Consider the following 19,999-nt stretch of genomic DNA (forward strand, 5'->3'; position numbering starts at 1 on the left):
GGCCGAAGGGCCTGTTTCTGCGCTGTATCTCTAAATCTAAAAATCGAAATCATCTCCTTTCTAAAGATACGTCCTTTTTTTCTGAGGCTGTGCCCTCTGGTCCTAGACTCTCCCACTGGTGGAAACATCCTCTCCACATCCACTCTATCCAGGCCTTTCGCTATTCGGTAAGTTTCAATGAGGTCCCCCCTCATCCTTCTAAACTCCAGCGAATACAGGCCCAGTGCCGACAAACGCACATCATATGTTAACCCACTCATTCCTGGGATCATTCTCGTAAACCGTCTCTGGACCCTCTCCAGGGCCAGCACATCCTTCCTCAGATATGGGGCCCAAAACTGCTCACAATGTTCCAAACGTAGTCTGAGCAGTGCTTCATAAAGCTTCAGCATTACATCCCTGTTTTTGTAGCCCTCTCTAAATAAATTTGCCTTCCATATTACCGATTCGGCGTGCAGATTGACTTTTTGGGAATCTTGCACCAGCACTCTGAAGTCCCGATGCATCTCTGATTTCTGAATTCTCTCCCCTTTTAGAAAATAGTCTACACGTTAATTCCTGCAACCAAATTGCACGACTGCACTTTGCTGCACTACATTCCAAAAGTTGTGGGGAGCAGGCAGGAGAATGGAGTTGAGAGGGAGAGATAGTTCGGATATGATTGAATGGTGGAGTAGACTTACAGTTGCCAACTGTCCCGTATTAGCCGGGACATCCCGTATTTTGGGCTCAATTAGTTTGTCCCGTACGGAACCGCCCTTGTCCCGTATTAGTAGGGTTGCCAACTTCCTCACTCCCAAATACAGGACAAAGGGTGACGTCACCACCCCGCGCCCCACGTGACCTCACCCAGCCAGCGGCCACGTGCTCCCGCTCCACCAATGGCGGCCGCCCGGGCCAGGAGCATGTGGCCGCTGGCTGGGTGAGGTCACGTGGGGCGCGGGGCGGTGACATCACCCTGCGTCCCTTATTTGGGACTGAGAAGGTTGGCAACCCTAAGTAGACTTGATGGGCCCAATGGCCTAATTCTGCTCCTGTCACTAATGAACCTGCGGGTTGCTTGGCGGCGTGGTATTGTGAATACTTGATGCAGCTGGGAAGATAGGTCGTGGTTTCAGGCTCGCTTATGTCAACATTGTGAAGGCCAAGCCAGGCAGTCGGGAGTGTAATCGGAATGAGATGTGATAAAGTATCTTTCCCCTGTACAACATGCTGCATCGTAGTGATTAATGTCATTCAGCACAACTAACCCAGATTATCTGTCGGGTAGGAACCGCCAGCTTCAAGGTCACTGACAAATGTTGTAACCGTACCGTGATGTTTTGGGTCAGTGCGTCTGCCGTTGTGCCCACACCCCCGTGTTCATAGACTCATAGAGTCTTTACTTTAGACAATAGACAATAGGTGCAGGAGGAGGCCATTCGGCGCTTCGAGCCAGCACCGCCATTCAATGAGATCATGGCTGATCATTCTCAATCAGTACCCCGTTCCTGCCTTCTCCCCATACCCCCTGACTTCGCTATCCTTAAGGCTTTAGAGGTATGGAAACTGGCCCTTCATCCCACCGAGTCCACACCGACTAGCGATCCCCGCACACTGACACAGTTCTGCGCTATCCTGGGGTGAATCTGTGGAACTCATTGCCACAGACGGCTGTGGAGGCCAAGTTAATGGATATTTTTAAGGCAGAGATTGAAGGATTCTTGATTAGTGCGGGTGTCAAGGGTTATGGGGAGAAGGCAGGAGAATGGGGTTAGGCGGGAGAGATAGATCAGCCGTGATTGAATGGCGGAGTAGACTTGATGGGCTGAATGGCCTAATTTTACTCCTATCACTTACGACCTGATGACACACTAGGGACAATTTACAATTTTTTCCAAAGCCAATTAACCCACAAATCTGCATGTCTTTGGAGTGTGGGAGGAAACCGGAGCACCCGGAGAAAACCCACGCAGGTCAGGGGAGAACGTACAAACTCCGTACAGACGGCACATGTGGCCAGGATCGAACTCAGGTCTCTGGCGCTGTGAGGCAGCAACTCTACCACTGTGCCACCATGCCACCCGTGAAGGTTGTTTCATTGGCTGTGAGATTCCTGTTGTGAATGTGAAAGATGATATACACATGTAAATATATATTTTTAAGTGTTTAAGAGCCAGCTCCCTGACTGCTGAGTTACTCCAGCACATCGTGCCTATTTCTGGAGATCATGGATACGCGACGTTTCGGGTCAGGACACTTCTTCAGAGATCGACCAAGGTTCGATCCTGACCTCGAGTGCTGTCTGTGTGGAGTCTGCATGTTCTCCCTGTGACCAAGTGGGATTCCTTTGGGTGTTCCGGTTTCCTCCCGCATCTCAATGTCTGCAGGAAAATGTTCCCGATGTTGGGGGAGTCCAGAACCAGGGGTCACGGTTTAAGTAGAAGGGGGAGGCCACTTAGGACTGAGGTTCGGAAAAACTTTTTCACCCAGAGAGTTGTGAATCTGTAGAATTCTCTGCCACAGAAGGCGGTGGAGGCCAATTCACTGGATGTTTTCAAGAGAGGGTTAGATTTAGCTCTTAGGGCTAACGAAATCAAGGGATATGGGGAGGAAGCACGAACGGGGTACTGATTTTGGATGATCAGCCATGATCACATTGAATGGCGGTGCTGGCTCGAAGAGCCAAATGGCCGACTCCTGCACCTATTTTCTACATTTGTAAAATTGTAAATTGTCCCTGGTGTGTGTAGGATGGTAAAATTTACTGGAAGGAGGCCCTAGCAGGGAAGACGGTAGAACAGCAATGGCAGGTATTCCTGGGAATAATGCAGAGGTTGCAGGATCAATTTATCCCAAAGAGGCGGAAAGACTCTAAGGGGAGTAAGAGACACCTGTGGCTGACGAGGGAAGTCAAGGACAGCATAAAAATTAAGGAGAGGAAGTATAACATAGCAAAGAAGAGTGGGAAGACAGAGGATTGGGACTCTTTAAAAAGCAACAAAAGTTAACTAAAAAGGCAATACGGGGAGAAAAGATGAGGTACGAGGGTAAACTAGCCAATAATATAAAGGAGGATAGCAAAAGTTTTTTTAGGTACGTGAAGAGGAAAAAAATAGTCAAGGCAAATGTGGGTCCCTTGAAGACAGAAGCAGGGGAATTTATTATGGGGAACAAAGAAATGGCAGACGAGTTAAACCGTTACTTTGGATCTGTCTTCACTGAGGAAGATACACACAATCTCCCAAATGTTCTAGGGGCCGGAGAACCTAGGGTGATGGAGGAACTGAAGGAAATCCACATTAGGCAGGAAATGGTTTTGGGTAGACTGATGGGACTGAAGGCTGATAAATCCCCAGGGCCTGATGGTCTGCATCCCAGGGTACTTAAGGAGGTGGCTCTAGAAATAGTGGAAGCATTGGAGATCTTTTTCAATGTTCTATAGATTCAGGATCAGTTCCTGTGGATTGGAGGATAGCAAATGTTATCCCACTTTTTAAGAAAGGAGGGAGAGAGAAAACGGGTAATTATAGACCAGTTAGTCTGACATCAGTGGTGGGGAAGATGCTGGAGTCAATTATAAAAGACGAAATTGCTGAGCATTTGGATAGCAGTAACAGGATCATTCCGAGTCAGCATGGATTTACGAAGGGGAAATCATGCTTGACAAATCTACTGGAATTTTTTGAGAATGTAACTAGGAAAATTGACAGGGGAGAGTCAGTGGATGTGGTGTACCTCGACTTTCAGAAAGCCTTCGACAAGGTCCCACATAGGAGATTAGTGGGCAAAATTAGAGCACATGGTATTGGGGGTAGGGTACTGACAAGGATAGAAAATTGGTTGACAGACAGAAAGCAAAGAGTGGGGATAAATGGGTCCCTTTCGGAATGGCAGGCAGTGACCAGTGGGGTACCGCAAGGTTCGGTGCTGGGATCCCAGCTATTTACGATATACATTAATGACTTAGATGAAGGGATTAAAAGTACCATTAGCAAATTTGCAGATGATACTAAGCTGGGGGGTAGTGTGAATTGTGAGGAAGATGCAATAAGGCTGCAGGGTGACTTGGACAGGTTGTGTGAGTGGGCGGATACATGGCAGATACATGTGAGGTTATTCACTTTGGAAGTAAGAATAGAAAGGCAGATTATTATCTGAATGGTGTCAAGTTAGGAAGAGGGGATGTTCAACGAGATCTGGGTGTCCTAGTGCATCAGTCACTGAAAGGAAGCATGCAGGTACAGCAGGCAGTGAAGAAAGCCAATGGAATGTTGGCCTTCATAACAAGAGGAGTTGAGTATAGGAGCAAAGAGGTCCTTCTACAGTTGTACCGGGCCCTGGTGAGACCGCAACTGGAGTACTGTGTGCAGTTTTGGTCTCCAAATTTGAGGAAGGATATTCTTGCTATTGAGGGCGTGCAGCGTAGGTTCACTAGGTTAATTCCCGGAATGGCGGGACTGTCGTATAACCATAACCATATAACCATATAACAACTACAGCACGGAAACAGGCCCGTTCGGCCCTACCAGTCCACGCCGACCACTCTCTCTGACCTAGTCTCATCTACCTGCTCTCAGACCATAACCCTCTAATCCCCTCTTATCCATATACCTATCCAATTTACTCTTAAATAATAAAATCGAGCCTGCCTCCACCACTTCCACCGGAAGCCCATTCCATACAGCCACCACCCTCTGAGTAAAGAAGTTACCCCTCATGTTACCCCTAAACTTTTGTCCCTCAATTCTGAAGCTATGTCCCCTTGTTGGAATCTTCCCCACTCTCAAAGGGAAAAGCCTACCCACGTCAACTCTGTCCGTCCCTCTTAAAATTTTAAAAACCTCTATCAAGTCCCCCCTCAACCTTCTACGCTCCAAAGAATAAAGACCCAACCTGTTCAACCTCTCTCTGTAGCTTAAGTGCTGAAACCCAGGCAACATTCTAGTAAATCTCCTCTGTACCCTCTCCATTTTGTCGACATTCTTCCTATAATTTGGCGACCAGAACTGCACACCATACTCCAGATTCGGCCTCACCAATGCCCTGTACAATTTTAACATTACATCCCAACTTCTATATTCGATGCTCTGATTTATAAAGGCAAGCATACCAAACGCCTTCTTCACCACCCTATCCACATGAGATTCCACCTTCAGGGAACAATGCACAGTTATTCCCAGATCCCTCTGTTCCACTACATTCCTCAATTCCCTACCATTTACCCTGTACGTCCTATTTTGATTTGTCCTACCAAAATGCGGCACCTCACACTTATCAGCATTAAACTCCATCTGCCATCTTTCAGCCCACCCTTCCAAAAGACCCAAGTCTCTCTGTAGACTTTGAAACTCTACTTCATTATTAACTACACCACCTATCTTAGTATCATCTGCATATTTACTAATCCAATTTGCCACACCATCATCCAGATCATTAATGTAAATGACAAACAACAGTGGACCCAACACAGATCCTTGGGGTACTCCACTAGACACTGGCCTCCAACCTGACATACAATTGTCAACCATTACCCTCTGGTATCTCCCATTCAGCCATTGTTGAATCCATCTTGCAACCTCACTATTAATACCCAACGATTTAACCTTCTTAATCAACCTTCCATGTGGAACCTTGTCAAATGCCTTACTGAAGTCCATATAGACAACATCCACAGCCTTGCCCTTATCAATTTCCCATGTAACCTCTTCAAAAAATTCAAGAAGATTAGTCAAACATGACCTTCCAGGCACAAATCCATGTTGACTGTTTCTAATCAGGCCTTGTTTATCCAAATAATTATATATATTGTCCCTAAGTATCTTTTCCATTAATTTTCCCACCACAGACGTCAAACTAACAGGTCAAAAATTGCTAGGTTTACTTTTAGAACCTTTTTTAAACAAAGGCACAACATGCGCAATGCGCCAATCTTCCGGCACCATCCCCGTTTCTAATGACGTTTGAAATATTTCCGTCATAGCCCCTGCTATTTCTGCACTAACTTCCCTCAATGTCCTAGGGAATATCCTATCAGGACCTGGAGACTTATCCACTTTTATATTTTTCAAAAGTGTCCGTACCTCCTCTTCTTTAATCCTCATAATTTCCATCACTACTCTACTTGTTTGAAAGGCTGGAGCAATTAGGCTTGTATACACTGGAATTTAGAAGGATGAGGGGATATCTTATTGAAACATATAAGATAATTAGGGGATTGGACACATTAGAGGCAGGAAACATGTTCCCAATGTTGGGGGAGTCCAGAACAAGGGGCCACAGTTTAAGAATAAGGGGTAGGCCATTTAGAACGGAGATGAGGAAGAACTTTTTCAGTCAGAGAGTGGTGAAGGTGTGGAATTCTCTGCCTCAGAAGGCAGTGGAGGCCAGTTCGTTGGATGCTTTCAAGAGAGAGCTGGATAGAGCACTTAAGGATAGCGGAGTGAGGGGGTATGGGGAGAAGGCAGGAACGGGGTACTGATTGAGAGTGATCAGCCATGATCGCATTGAATGGCGGTGCTGGCTCGAAGGGCTGAATGGCCTACTCCTGCACCTATTGTCTATTGTCTATTGTACTAGTGTGTGGGGTGATCGCTGGTCAGCACAGGCTCGGTGGGCTGAAGGGCCTGTTTCTGCACCATATCTCGAAAGATGCTGCCTGACCCGCTGAGTTACTCCAGCACTCTGTGAAACGTCACCTATCCATGTTCTCCACAGACGCTGCCTGACCCGCTGAGTTACTCCAGCACTCTGTGAAACGTCACCTATCCATGTTCTCCACAGACGCTGCCTGACCCGCTGAGTTACTCCAGCACTCTGTGTCTTCTTTTTGTGAAGAGATAAGGCGATGGCCAGATCCCCCGTGAGTTTCGCTTGTGTAGGGCTTTGTTGGTGCTCATGTCGTTTGGCCGGTGTAATGTCATTTGGCCGGTGTAAAAGTTAAACAAAGTGTGAATTAACGGACCTTGGACTATCAGGCTATTATGATCCAATCCTTGGCTGCTGGAGTGGAGGTCAGCAGTTACTGTTTGCGATTACAACCCAAGGGAACATTTCACCCGCAATAAAAAGCCAAGGTTTACTCCGGGCCACAGAATACTAGGGTCGCCAACTGTCCCGTATTAGCCGGGACATCCCGTACTTTGGGCTAAATGGGTTTGTCCCGTACGGGACCGCCCTTGTCCCGTATTAGGCCCGCGGGCCGCTGTCGGCCAGGAGAGTGTAGGCTAACGGAGTGTGTTCGCCTGACGGAGGTTGCCTAGCAACCCGCTTCCCGGCCCGGGCGGCCGCCATTGGTAGAGCGGAAGCACGTGGCCACTGGCTGAGTGAGGTCACGTGGGGCGCGGGGCGGTGATGTCACCTTGTCCCGTATTTGGGAGTGAGATAGTTGGCAACCCCTACCTGAGAGTAACGAGCCATTAACTGCTGTCTTCAGTCCCACAACAACACACAGCAAAAAGAAGCAGTATATCAAGAAACAGTATTGATCAATACAGGTTCAGGGGTGGGGTTAGGAGGGAGAGATAGATCAGCCGTGATTGAATGGCGGAGTAGACTTGATGGGCCGAATGGCCTATTTCTACTTCTATTCTTTATGACCTTATATCACTGCAGTAAATCACAATAAAAGGCTGCTGGTTCACAAGATCTCTTCCCCTGATGTGGGTTGAAAGGGTCACAGAGACACAAGCCGCCTCCCTGACAGCTACATGGGTAATGTAGGAAGGAACTGCAGGCGCTGGTTTAAACCAAAGATAGACACAAAGTGCTGGAGTAACTCAGCGGGTCAGGCAGCATCTCTGAAGAGAAGGAATGGGTGAAGTTTCGGTTCGAGACCCTTCTACAGACTGACGTCAGAGGGGAGGAGGTAGATAGATACGGAAGCGTGAATGTGTGAAAACAGGGCGAAGGGGATGAAGATTAAGGATAATGTCGAATAGATCATTGTTAGATGGGAGAAGGTGACAACAAAGCAAAAACTGCAGATGCTGGTTTGTCGAGACCCTTCTTCAGTCTGAAGAAGGGTCTCGACCCGAAACGTCATGCATTCCTTCTCTCCAGAGATGCTGCCTAACAAAGCAAACAGGACAGGTTTCGAGGGAAGGAAGATTTCTTGGTCGTTGCTTCACCATGGCTGGTCCAGGATAAGTTGGCAGATTCTTACCATGGGGTTTATTCTCCTGGCCCCACCATGCCCCACTCAACCCAAACTGATAGAGTTGGGTCCAACTGGGTGGAGAGGCAGGGAGCCAAAACTCCAACGCTGGATCTGGTTGCATGTGAAATTTCACAAAGAGGTTCTTCCTCTGAACCCAATCAGCCGTGTGATAAATAGAAATGAGTTGTCCCAGAGAGCGGGTTAAAGTTCCACGCAACATTTTATGAGTGTTTCTGTTATCAAAGTTCATGTTCAATTCCTTCTACCCTTGCCAAGTTGGGTTAAAAATGTTCAGATATGAGATTGTAACTCTAGTCTCAAAGGTCCTGGATTAAGTATAAATCAAAAGCTGCCTAACTGGAAGATTGGGTAGACTTAGATAATTTTTGCAGTTTTTTAAATAAATGAAAACAAAATGAACCGATAGACACAAGGTTAAAGAGGTCACCAGAGAAGGCAGGTAGAAACATTGAAACATAGACAATAGGTGCAGGAGGAGGCTACTCGGCCCTTCGAGCCAGCACCGCCATTCATCATGATCGTGGCTGATCATCCAAAATCTGTACCCCGTTCCTGCTTTCTCCCCATATACACTACCTTAATTCTGTTAGCCCTAAGAGCTAAATCTAACTCTCTCTTGAAAACATCCAGTGAATTGGCCTCCACTGCCTTCTGTGCAAGAGAATTCCACAGATTCACAACTCTCTGGGTGAAAAAGTTTTTCCTCATCTCAGTCCTAAATGGCTGACCCCTTATTCTTAAACTGTGACCCCTGGTTCTGGATGATGGAATCTTGAGCTAAACACAAAAGTGCTGGAGTAACTCAGGGGGTCAGGCAGCATCTGTGGAGAACATGGATAGGTGACGTTTCACAGAGTGCTGGAATAACTCAGCGGGTCAGGCAGCATCGGTGGAGAACATGGATAGGTGACGTTTCACAGAGTGCTGGAGTAACTCAGTGGGTGAGGCAGCATCTTTGTCATTCGATATTAGGTTGGGATATTTTGGAATATTTGCAAAAGTAGGAAATATCAGTCCTTGCTCACTGTGGAGTTCTAAAAACACCAGCCAAGGACAATTAAACTGCTTCAGCGATGCCTCTGGCTCCTCAGAAGGCTGTGGAGGCCACAAGTCAGTGGATATTTTTAAGGTGGAGATGGATAGATTCTTGATCAGTGCGGGTGTCAGGGGTGATGGGGAGAAGGCAGGAGAATGGGGTTAGGAGGGAGAGATAGATCAGCCATGATTGAATGGCGGAGTAGACTTGATGGGCCGAATGGCCTAATTCTACTCCTATCACTTATGGCCTTCTGACTTGATGTTAGTGGGGTTTGCTGTTTTTTCCAAGGCAGGTTGCTGATGATGGTGATTGCAGAGGGAGTGTGGAGGGAGGCTGTCTGTCTGCCTTATCACTGCGCTCACAACCTCACTGCCTGTCTCTCTGCCTTATCACTGTGCTCACAACCTCACTGCCCAAGTGTTTCTGGCACCACAGTTCCCCAGCTGCGCCAGTGAGCTCGGAGATAGTTATTTCCTTAACACGAGTGGGCTTACTTGCCAAAGCGGTCCTTAACACAGTTACAAGGTCAGTCTAATAACAACAAGCTCTTTTAAACAACTGTTTTCTTTCAGTTTTTTTGTTTTAGTTTTAGGGATACAGCGTGGAAACAGGCCCTTCGGCCCACCGAGTCCGCGCTGACCAGCGATCCCAGCACACTAACACTATCCTACACCCACTAGGGACAATTTACATTTATACCAAACCAATTAACCTACAAACCTGAACGACTTTAGATTGTGGGAGGCAACCGGAGATCCCCGGAAAAAACCCCACGCGGTCATGGGGAGAACGTGCAAACTCTGCACAGACAGTGCCCATAGTCAGGATTGAACCCGGGTCTCCGGCGCTGTAAGCGCTGTGAGGCTGCAACTCTACCGCTGCACCACCGTGCCGCCCTACTGTGAGCGAGAGAAAAAAAACACAAAGTGCCGGAGTAACTCAGCGGGTCAGGTAGCATCTGTGGAGAACATGGATAGGTGACGTTTCACAGAGTGCTGGAGTAACTCAGCGGGTCGGGCAGCATCTGTGGAGAACATGGATAGGTGACGTTTTGGGTCGAGACGCTTCCCCAGAGAAAAAACACTTGCCTGTGAACTGTAAAATGAATACTGTAACCTTCATTGTAACTGTAACTCCAGGTTCAGGAGCATCTTCTCCTCTCCAACCACCAGATTATTAAACACTACAACCTCCAAATACTACATAGACCTGGGGCACTGGTTTTGTCCATGTGTGTATGTGTGTGTACTTCTTTTCTTAATTTTCCATTGTTTACAGTGCGCCATGTTTACACATTCTGTGGGGCAGCTGCAAGTAAGAATGTCATTGTTGTATCTGGGACACACGACAATAAAACACTCTTGACTTGACATGTATCACATAAAAACATAGAAACATAGAAAATATGTGCAGAAGAAGGCCATTCAGCCCTTCGAGCCAGCACCACCATTCAATATGATCATGGCTGATCATTCTCAATCAGTACCCCGTTTCTGCTTTCTCCCCATATCCCTTGATTCCATTAGCCCTAAGAGCTAAATCTAACTCTCTCTTGAAATTTCTGTTTCAAAGAAAAATAGAGTTTGATTGTCTTTAAATCGTAAAGTTTAGGTTGTTAGTGGGTTAGTGAGTGCACTTGGCCCAGTATTGATTGCTTTTGTGTTATTGATGTTGGACGGGCAGGATCGCATCTGGTATTAACATCGTTGTCAGCAGTGGCAGGCTTCACTAGCAGCCAACGGGGTGAAAAGCTACTGCAGGCATTGTTGATAACAAACACCTAATGCATCGTAAAAGTTATCTCAGTCTGAAGAAGGGCATCGACCCGAAACGTCACCCGTTCCTTCTCTCGGCTGAGTTACTCCAGCATTTTTTTGTCTACCTTCGATTTAAACCAGCACCTGCAGTTCTTTCCTGCACGGAACAATTATCGGCTGGAGCAGTGCTTTACTGCGGGTAATCAGTGGAGAATGAGCCGTTTGTTCCTGTCGAGATGGAAACATTGACAGGATGTGCCCGAGCGGTGCCAATTCACACGACGTTATCTCTCGTTCCGACAAATCTCGGAGGGGGAGTCGGCCGGGTGAAAGGCCGAGTGTGGCAAGAGCTGCCTGGGCGGGCAGGATTACTGCAGATACCACCGCACTGTGGAGCAGGGGTGCCAACTTGCTCACTCCCAGATACGGGACAAAATGGTGGCGTCACCGCCCGGTGATAAAGGACCGAGGTGAAAAAGAGTGTCAGATAAAGAGGGGGAGAGGTCAAGTCAATTTTATTTGTATAGCACATTTAAAAACAACCCACGTTGACCAAAGTGCTGTACATCTGATTAGGTACTAAGGAAAAAAATGAAACATACAGTAGCACGCAAACAGTTCACAGCGCCTCCTCAATGAGCCTCAAACGCTAGGGAGTAGAAATAGGTTTTGAGCCTGGACTTAAAGGAGTCGATGGAGGGGGCAGTTCTGATGGGGAGAGGGATGCTGTTCCACAGTCTAGGAGCTGCAACCGCAAAAGCGCGGTCACCCCTGAGCTTAAGCCTAGACCGCGGGATAGTGAGTAGCCCCAAGTCGGCCGACCTGAGGAACCTGGAGTTAGAGAGGGGGGTTAGAAGATTTTTGATGTGGGGGGGGAATGTCCATTTAGGGCTTTATACGTGAATAGGAGGAGCTTGAAGTTGATTCTCTACCGTACAGGGAGCCAGTGGAGAGAGGCCAGAATCGGGGTGATGTGGTCCCTTTTACGGGCACCCGTCAGGAGTCTCGCTGCGGCGTTTTGGACCAGTTGCAGGCGGGACAGGGAAGATTGGCTGATCCCAGTGTATAGGGAGTTGCAGTAGTCTAGGCGGGAGGAAATGGAATATACAGTGGAATATACAGCTGCAGGGAGGGATGTGGGCGGAAGGGGACAGGGGGGAGGGAAAGAGGGGGGTTAAAAGGGAAAAGTAGGATTCAGTGATGGGTGATGAGTGTACGGAGGGGGGGAAGGAGCAGGGTGACCGAGGATGGAGCTAGTGGGAGAGGTGGGAGCGCTCTGTGGTGAGTAGGGTTGCCAACTGTCCCGTATTAGCCGGGACATCCCGTATATTGGGCTAAATTAGTTTGTCCTGTACGGGACCGCCCTTGTCCCGTATTAGGCCCGGGGGGAGGAGGGGAGGAGCGCTGTAGGCCCGGACGCTGTAGGTCCGGACAGTGTAGGCCCCTAGGCCTGGGCACCACCTAACGGAGGTTGAGTAGCAACTCGCCTCCCGGAGCGGGAGCGGGAGCACGTGGCCGCTGGCTGGGTGAGGTCACGTGGGGCGCGGGGCGGTGACATCACCCTTTGTCCCGTATTTGGGAGTGGGGAAGATGTTAACCCTACTAATAAGGGACAAGGGCGGTCCCGTACGGAACAAACTAATTTAGCCCAAAATGCGGGATGTCCCGGCTAATACGGGACAGTTGGCGACCATGCTGTAGACACACAGACGTGGCTCACTGTCTAATGCACCAGGGCTCACTTTTATTCCGACATCCCAGCGGTACGAATATTGAGTAGGAAAGAACTGCAGATGCTGGTTTAAATCGAAAGTAGACACAAAATGCTGGAGTAACTCAGCGGGTCAGGCAGCATCTCTGGAGAGAAGGAATGGGTGACGTTTCGGGTCGAGACCCTTCTTTAAACTGATCTGAACTCCTTCAGTCTGCAGAAAAATCTCGACCCGAAACGTCACCCATTCCTTCTCTCCAGAGATGCTGCCTGTCCCGCTGAGTTACTCCAACATTTTGTGTCTACCTTCGTTATGAATATTGACTTCTCTAACTTCAAGTAACCCTTGCTTTCCCTCTCTCTCCATCCCTCCCCCTTCCCAGTTCTCCGACCAGTCTGACTGTCCCCCTGATTAAATGTTATCTCTATATGCTTCGTTGTCAGCTTCCCCCAGCTAACAATGATCTATTCTACATTTACCTTGAACCGCATCCCTTTTGATCTCTCGTTTTCACACCTGACCCATCCTTATCTCTGTGTCTCCCTCTCCCCTGCCTCTCAGTCTGAAGAAGGGTCCCGACCAGAAACGTCACCCATTCCTTCTCCCCAGAGATGCTGCCTGTCCCGCTGAGTTACTCCAGCTTTTTGTGTCAATCTTCGTTGTAAACCAGCGTCTGCAGTTCCTTCTTACACAGAAGTCCAGTTTAGTTTAGAGACCCAGCATGGAAACAGGCCCTTCGGCCCATCGGGTCCACGCCGACCATCAATAACCCATTTACGTTTTTTTCTTTGACTGGAAAGCAGGCAAACAAAAGCTTGTCACGACATGTGATATATGTGACAATAATAAACTGAAGTCAACACTAGTTCTATGTGATCCCACTTTTACATCCTCTCCTCCACACTAGTGGCAATGCGCAGAGGACAATTAACCTGCAAACCCACACACCTCTGGGATTATCAGTTTATTGATTTTCTTTGTTTATTATATATTATCTGTGAGTATTTGGTTTACAGCCTGTTGTGCTGCTGTAAGATCAGCCACGATTGAATGGTGGAGTAGACTCGATGGGCCGAATGGCCTAATTCTACTCCTCTGAACTTATGAATATGAACTAAGTAAGAATTTCACTATTCCCGTTGTGGGTACATATGACATGGAAATCTGTGGAATTCTCTGCCTCAGAAGGCAGTGGAGGCCAATTCTCTGAATGCATTCAAGAGAGAGCTGGATAGAGTTCTTAAGGATAGCGGAGTCAGGGGGTATGGGGAGAAGGCAGGAACGGGGTACTGATTAAGAATGATCAGCCATGATCACATTGAATGGCGGTGCTGGCTCGAAGGGCCGAATGGCCTCCTCCTGCACCTATTGTCTATTGTCTATTGAAACATAGAAAACAGGTGCAGGAGGAGGCCATTCGGCCCTTCGAGCCAGCACCGCCATTCAATATGATCATGGCTGATCATCCAGAATCAGTACCCCATTCCTGCTTTCTCCCCATGTCCCTTGATTCTGTTAGCCCGAAGAGCTAAAATCTAACTCTCACTTGAAAACCTCCAGTGAATCGGCCTCCACTGCCTTCTGTGGCAGAGAATTCCACAGATTCACAACTGTCTGGGTGAAAAAGGTTTTTCCGCATATCAGTCCTAAATGGCCGACACCTTATTCTTAAACTGTGTGACCTCTGGTTCTGGGCTCCCCCAACATGGGGAACATTGCTGGAAGAACTCAGAGGGTCAGGCAGCATCTGTGGAGGGAATGAATAGAAGACGATCTGGATAAAGATCGTCCATTCTCTCCACAGATGCTGCCTGACCCGCTGAGTTCCTTCAACAATTCAACATCTGCATTTCCTTGCATCTACAACCCTGAAACAATCGTGTGAGACATTTAGCACAATCTATTTCTTAGAAAAATGTTACGTTTATCTCCCTGTAATTGATGCCTGGAAACCTAATCAATTACAAAGAAGAATGACTGGTTCACTAATTTTTCATCATTATTACTTTAAAAAGGGTATATTTTTCTAAATGCGTTATCTCCATAAGTAGGTAATAAAGAGTAATAAAATAAAGTACAGGAATAACGCGTGCTCAGCATTTTGTTTAGTTTAGTTTAGAGATACAGCGTGGAAACAGGCCCTTCGTCCCACCGGGTCCGCGCCGAACAGCGATCCCCGCACACTAACACTATCCTACACACACTAGGGACAATTTACATTCAAACCAAGCTAATTAACCTACCAACCTGGACGTCTTTGGAGTGTGGGAGGAAACCGGAGCACCCGGAGAAAACCCACGCAGGTCACGGGGAGAACGTACAAACTCCATGTGAGGCCACACACGTGACCAGTCATATTTGACCTCTTACCTAAACAAACATTGTCAGCATAACATATACAAATTTCACTTGATAAAGTTCAACATATATAAGTCATATATACAGTACAAAACAATATGCCTGTAATGCTTTCAGAATTAGAAGAGATGTATTCCACAAATTTGGTCACACATGAGACTAAGAATGGCCTATTATTGTTTGATTTTTTTGTGCGTACATGTGTGTGTATATATATATATATGATCTATATTTATATGTATTTGTGGGTATGTATATATACACACTGAACTTTGTATTCTCTCGTTATTATATCGCTCACTATGTTTGCACATTCTCTTGTGCTGCTGCAAGTGAGAATGCCATTGTTCACATAAAAACACTGTTCACATAGACACTGCTCTGGGCAGTGTCTAGAATTCCTCCACGTTGAAGATTACCAGGGCTTGTGTAAGTGGTTCCAAAGTGTGAGATTATGTCAGTTTAATACGATGGCAATTTATTAGTGCTGATGTAAAACTTATTGATTTCCGTTATAGGTTCACAGGTGTAGACTAATTTTGTTTTTAAACTTCAGTTACATGATAAGATGGGTGTCAGGGGTTATGGGGAGAAGGCAGGAGAACAGGGTTGAGAGGGAGAGATAGACCAGCCATGATTGAATGGCGGAGATGACTTGATGGGCCGAATGGCCCAATTCTGCTCCTGCAAATTGTGAACTTACGAACAAGTGATGGGTGAATTGTGTACAGTTCTGGCCACCACACCACACCACACCACACCACAGGAACAATGTTTAGTTTAGTTTAGTTTAGAGATACAGCGCAGAAACAGGCCCTTCTGCCCACTGAGTCCGCACTGACCAGCGATCCCCGCACATTAACACTACCCTACACACACTTGGGATAATTTACACACTTACCTGTACCTGTACGCCTTTGGAGAGTGGGAGGAAACTGAAGATCTCGGAGAAACCCAAAGCAGGTCACGGGGAGAACGTACAAACTCCGTACAGACAGCACCCGTAGTCAGGATTGAACCCGGGTCTCTGGCGCTGTGAGGCAGCAAGTCTACCGCTGCGCCACTGTGCGCCAGTGATAAAAAGAGTGCAGAAGAGATTCACCAGGATGTTGGAACAAGGAAGTGCAGATGCTGGTTTACAAAAAAAAGACACAAAGTGTTTGAGAAAGTTTTTAGAAATACGGAGTGTAAACAATTTCTTCCATGCTCCGAGTCGATGCCAACCAGCAAGCACCTGCACACTCAGTTCCAATTAAGCAAATTGTCCTACACACTAGGGGGCAATTTACAGAAGCCAATTAACCTACAAACCTGCACGCCTTTATTATGTGTGATGGAAACCGGGGCACCCGGAGAAAACCCACATAGCCACAGGAGGAGCGTATAAACTCTGTATAGACAGTACCTGCAGTCAGGATCGAATCCGAGTCTATGGTAAAGTGAGATAGCAACTCCACGTTGCGCTACCGTGCTGTTCAATTGAATCAATAGACAATAGACAATAGGTGCAGGAGGAGGCCATTCGGCCCTTCGAGCCAGCACCGCCATTCAATGTGATCATGGCTGATCATTCTCAATCAGTACCCCGTTCCTGCCTTCTCCCGATACCCCCCGACTCCGCTATCCTTAAGAGCTCTATCTAACTCTCTCTTGAATGCATTTCAGAGAATTGGCCTCCACTGCCTTCTGAGGCAGAGAATTCCACAGATACACAACTCTCTGACTGAAAAAGTTTTTCCTCATCTCAGTTCTAAATGGCCTACCCCTTATTCTTAAACGGTAGCCCCTTGTTCTGGACTCCCCCAACATTGGGAACATGTTTCCTGCCTCTAACGTGTCCAACCCCTTAATAATCTTAGTATAAGAAAATAACTGCAGATGCTGGTACAAATCGATTTATTCACAAAATGCTGGAGTAACTCAGCAGGTCAGGCAGCATCTCGGGAGAGAAGGAATGGGTGACGTTTCGGGTCGAGACCCTTCTTCAGACTGATGTCGGGGGTGGGACAAAGGAAGGATATAGGTGGAGACAGGAAGATAGAGGGAGATCTGGGAAGGAGGAGGGGAAGGGAGGGACAGAGGAGCTATCTGAAGTTGGAGAAGTCGACGTTCATACCGCTGGGCTGCAAACTGCCCAGGCGAAATATGAGGTGCTGCTCCTCCAATTTCCGGCGGGCCTCACTATGGCACTGGAGGAGGCCTGCGCTCGGTCCGCATTAACTTTTTTTTTTTTTTAATCAAAAAATACTTTATTCAAGTTATAAATATCATTTACAAAACATCATTTTTAAAACAAACCCATCCGACATTCCCGGAGGTTACATATTCAATACAGGCATTTACTTAGACATTTACATACATTTACATACATATCCCTTATTTGGAGGGGCGTCTCTCTCCACCACACCCTGCCCCCCATGTCCAGCAGCGGAAGGACCCTAGACTGTGGTCCTCCCCCACAGGGCCTTGGCGTTGGCTGCACCGAGCTTCAGAGCGTCCCTCAGCACGTACTCCTGCAGTCTGCAGTGGGCCAGTCGGCAACATTCCTTGACGGACAGCTCGCTCCGCTGGGAGGTCAACAAGGATCGGGCAGACCAAAGGGCGTCTTTCACCGAGTTGATGACCTTCCAGCAGCACTCGATGTCAGTCTCGGAATGCGTCCCTGGGAACAGTCCGTAGAGCACAGAGTCCTCTGTGACGGAGCTGCTCGGAATGAATCGTGACAGGGACCCCTGCAGACCTCTCCAGACTCTCCTGGCAAATCCACACTCTTTGAAGAGGTGGGCCACCGTTTCCTCTCCGTAGCAGCCGTCCCGAGGGCAGCGTGCGCTGGTAGTGAGGTTCCGGCGGTGCAGGAAGGATCTGACTGGGAGGGCATTAACGCAACTGATCTCCCGGTGGCCCAGCACTTTAACTCCCCCTCCCATTCCCAGTCTGACCTCTCTGTCATGGGCCTCCTCCAGTGCCATAGTGAGGCCCGCCGGAAATTGGAGGAGCAGCACCTCATATTTCGCCTGGGCAGTTTGCGGCCCGGTGGTATGAACGTCGACTTCTCCAACTTCAGATAGCTCCTCTGTCCCTCCCTTCCCCTCCTCCTTCCCAGATCTCCCTCTATCTTCCTGTCTCCACCTATATCCTTCCTTTGTCCCACCCCCGACATCAGTCTGAAGAAGGGTCTCGACCCGAAACGTCACCCATTCCTTCTCTCCCGAGATGCTGCCTGACCTGCTGAGTTACTCCAGCATTTTGTGAATAAATCCCTTAATAATCTTATACGTTTCGATAAGATCCCCTCTCATCCTTCTAAATTCCAGTGTATACAAGCCTAGTCGCTCCAGTCTTTCAACATATGACAGTCCATTCCGGGAATTAACCTAGTAAACCTACGCTGCACGCCCTCAATAGCAAGAATATCCTTCCTCAAATTTGGAGACCAAAACTGCGCACAGTACTCCAGGTGCGGTCTCACTAGGGCCCTGTACAACTGCACACAGTACTCCAGGTGCGGTCTCACTAGGGCCCTGTACAACTGCACACAGTACTCCAGGTGCGGTCTCACTACACACATCAAATAGTCTTGCATAGAGTCAAGAGTGTTTAATTATCGCAGTTATTGAAAGCAGAACAATGAAGTACTTACTTGCAGCAGCATAACAGGCCTGTAAACACAGTGCTACTAGATAACATTGTGTTTTGTTTTGTAAATCAGGAACTGAATTCCTCCTGCCTCTATTTAATGGGCTCTCTCTCAACAAAAAATTATCATTGTAAATAACTGCATGTGTGGTTGGTAGTGTATGCGTTACAGTTTGACAGGTAGCATCTCTGGAGAGAAGGAATGGGTGACGTTTCGTGTCGAGACCCTTCTTCAGGCTGAAATATTACCCATTCCTTTTCTCCAGAGATGCTGCCCGACCCACTGAGTTCCTCCAGCATTTTGTGTCTATCTTCGGTGTAAACCAGCACCTGCAGTTCCTTCCTACACATATTCCAAGACATGGTCTCTTCCCCAGTTCCCTAATGTGGTAATAATAATTGGTCCTTTAACTAACTGCTGGGAAGGTTAAGTCTCAGAGCAAGGTTCAGGAACAAACAACAAGAACAGGTTCGGCAAGCTGTAGAGCTCTCCTCTCTAACTTCCGTGATGTTCAAGTGACATCACGAAACTAGTTCATAAATTAAACCCTTGGACAACGTTCCCTGAAGCAAGCTCATTTGTCAACACAAGATATGTTCTCAGGGCTTTTCATTGTGTTTAGATTCCATGTAATTACTTTTGAATTATAATCATATTAGCCACTGCACACAGATGGATCCCACTCTGAAACAAATAAGAAAAGGTTTAGAAACATAGAAAATAGGTGCAGGAGTTGGACATTTGGCCCTTCGAGTCAGCACCGCCATTCAATATGATCATGGCTGATCATCCTAAATCAGTACCCTGTTCAGGTTTAGGTTTATTATTGCCCTGACCTCCCATCTACCCTATTGGAGATCCTCGGACTATTTTTAATCGGACTTTACTGGACTTCATCTTGCACCAAACGTTATTCCCTTTATCCTGTATCTGTACACTGTGGACGGCTCGATTGTAATCATGTACAGTCTTTCCACTGACTGTAGAGCACGCAAGTAAAATGTTTCTCACTGTACATCGGTACACGTGACAATAAGCTAAACTAAACAAAACTATTGTCACACGAGGAGGTACAGTGGAAAGCCTGGTTTTACATGTATCAGATCAGATAATACTATATATAAATACATGTCCCATCTACACTAGTCCCATTTGCCCACATTTGGCCCATATTCCTCTAATCATTTCCTATCCATGTATCTGTCAAAATGTCTTTAAATGCTGTTACAGTATCTGCCTCTTTACATAGTATCTTTAGTCAGAGGGTGGTGAATCTGTGGGACTCAGTGCCACTGACGAATGTGGAGGTCGTCAGTGAACATTTTTAAGGATGAGATT

The sequence above is a fragment of the Rhinoraja longicauda genome, chromosome 27 (assembly GCF_053455715.1).
Source record: "Rhinoraja longicauda isolate Sanriku21f chromosome 27, sRhiLon1.1, whole genome shotgun sequence".
Lineage (NCBI taxonomy): Eukaryota > Metazoa > Chordata > Chondrichthyes > Rajiformes > Arhynchobatidae > Rhinoraja > Rhinoraja longicauda.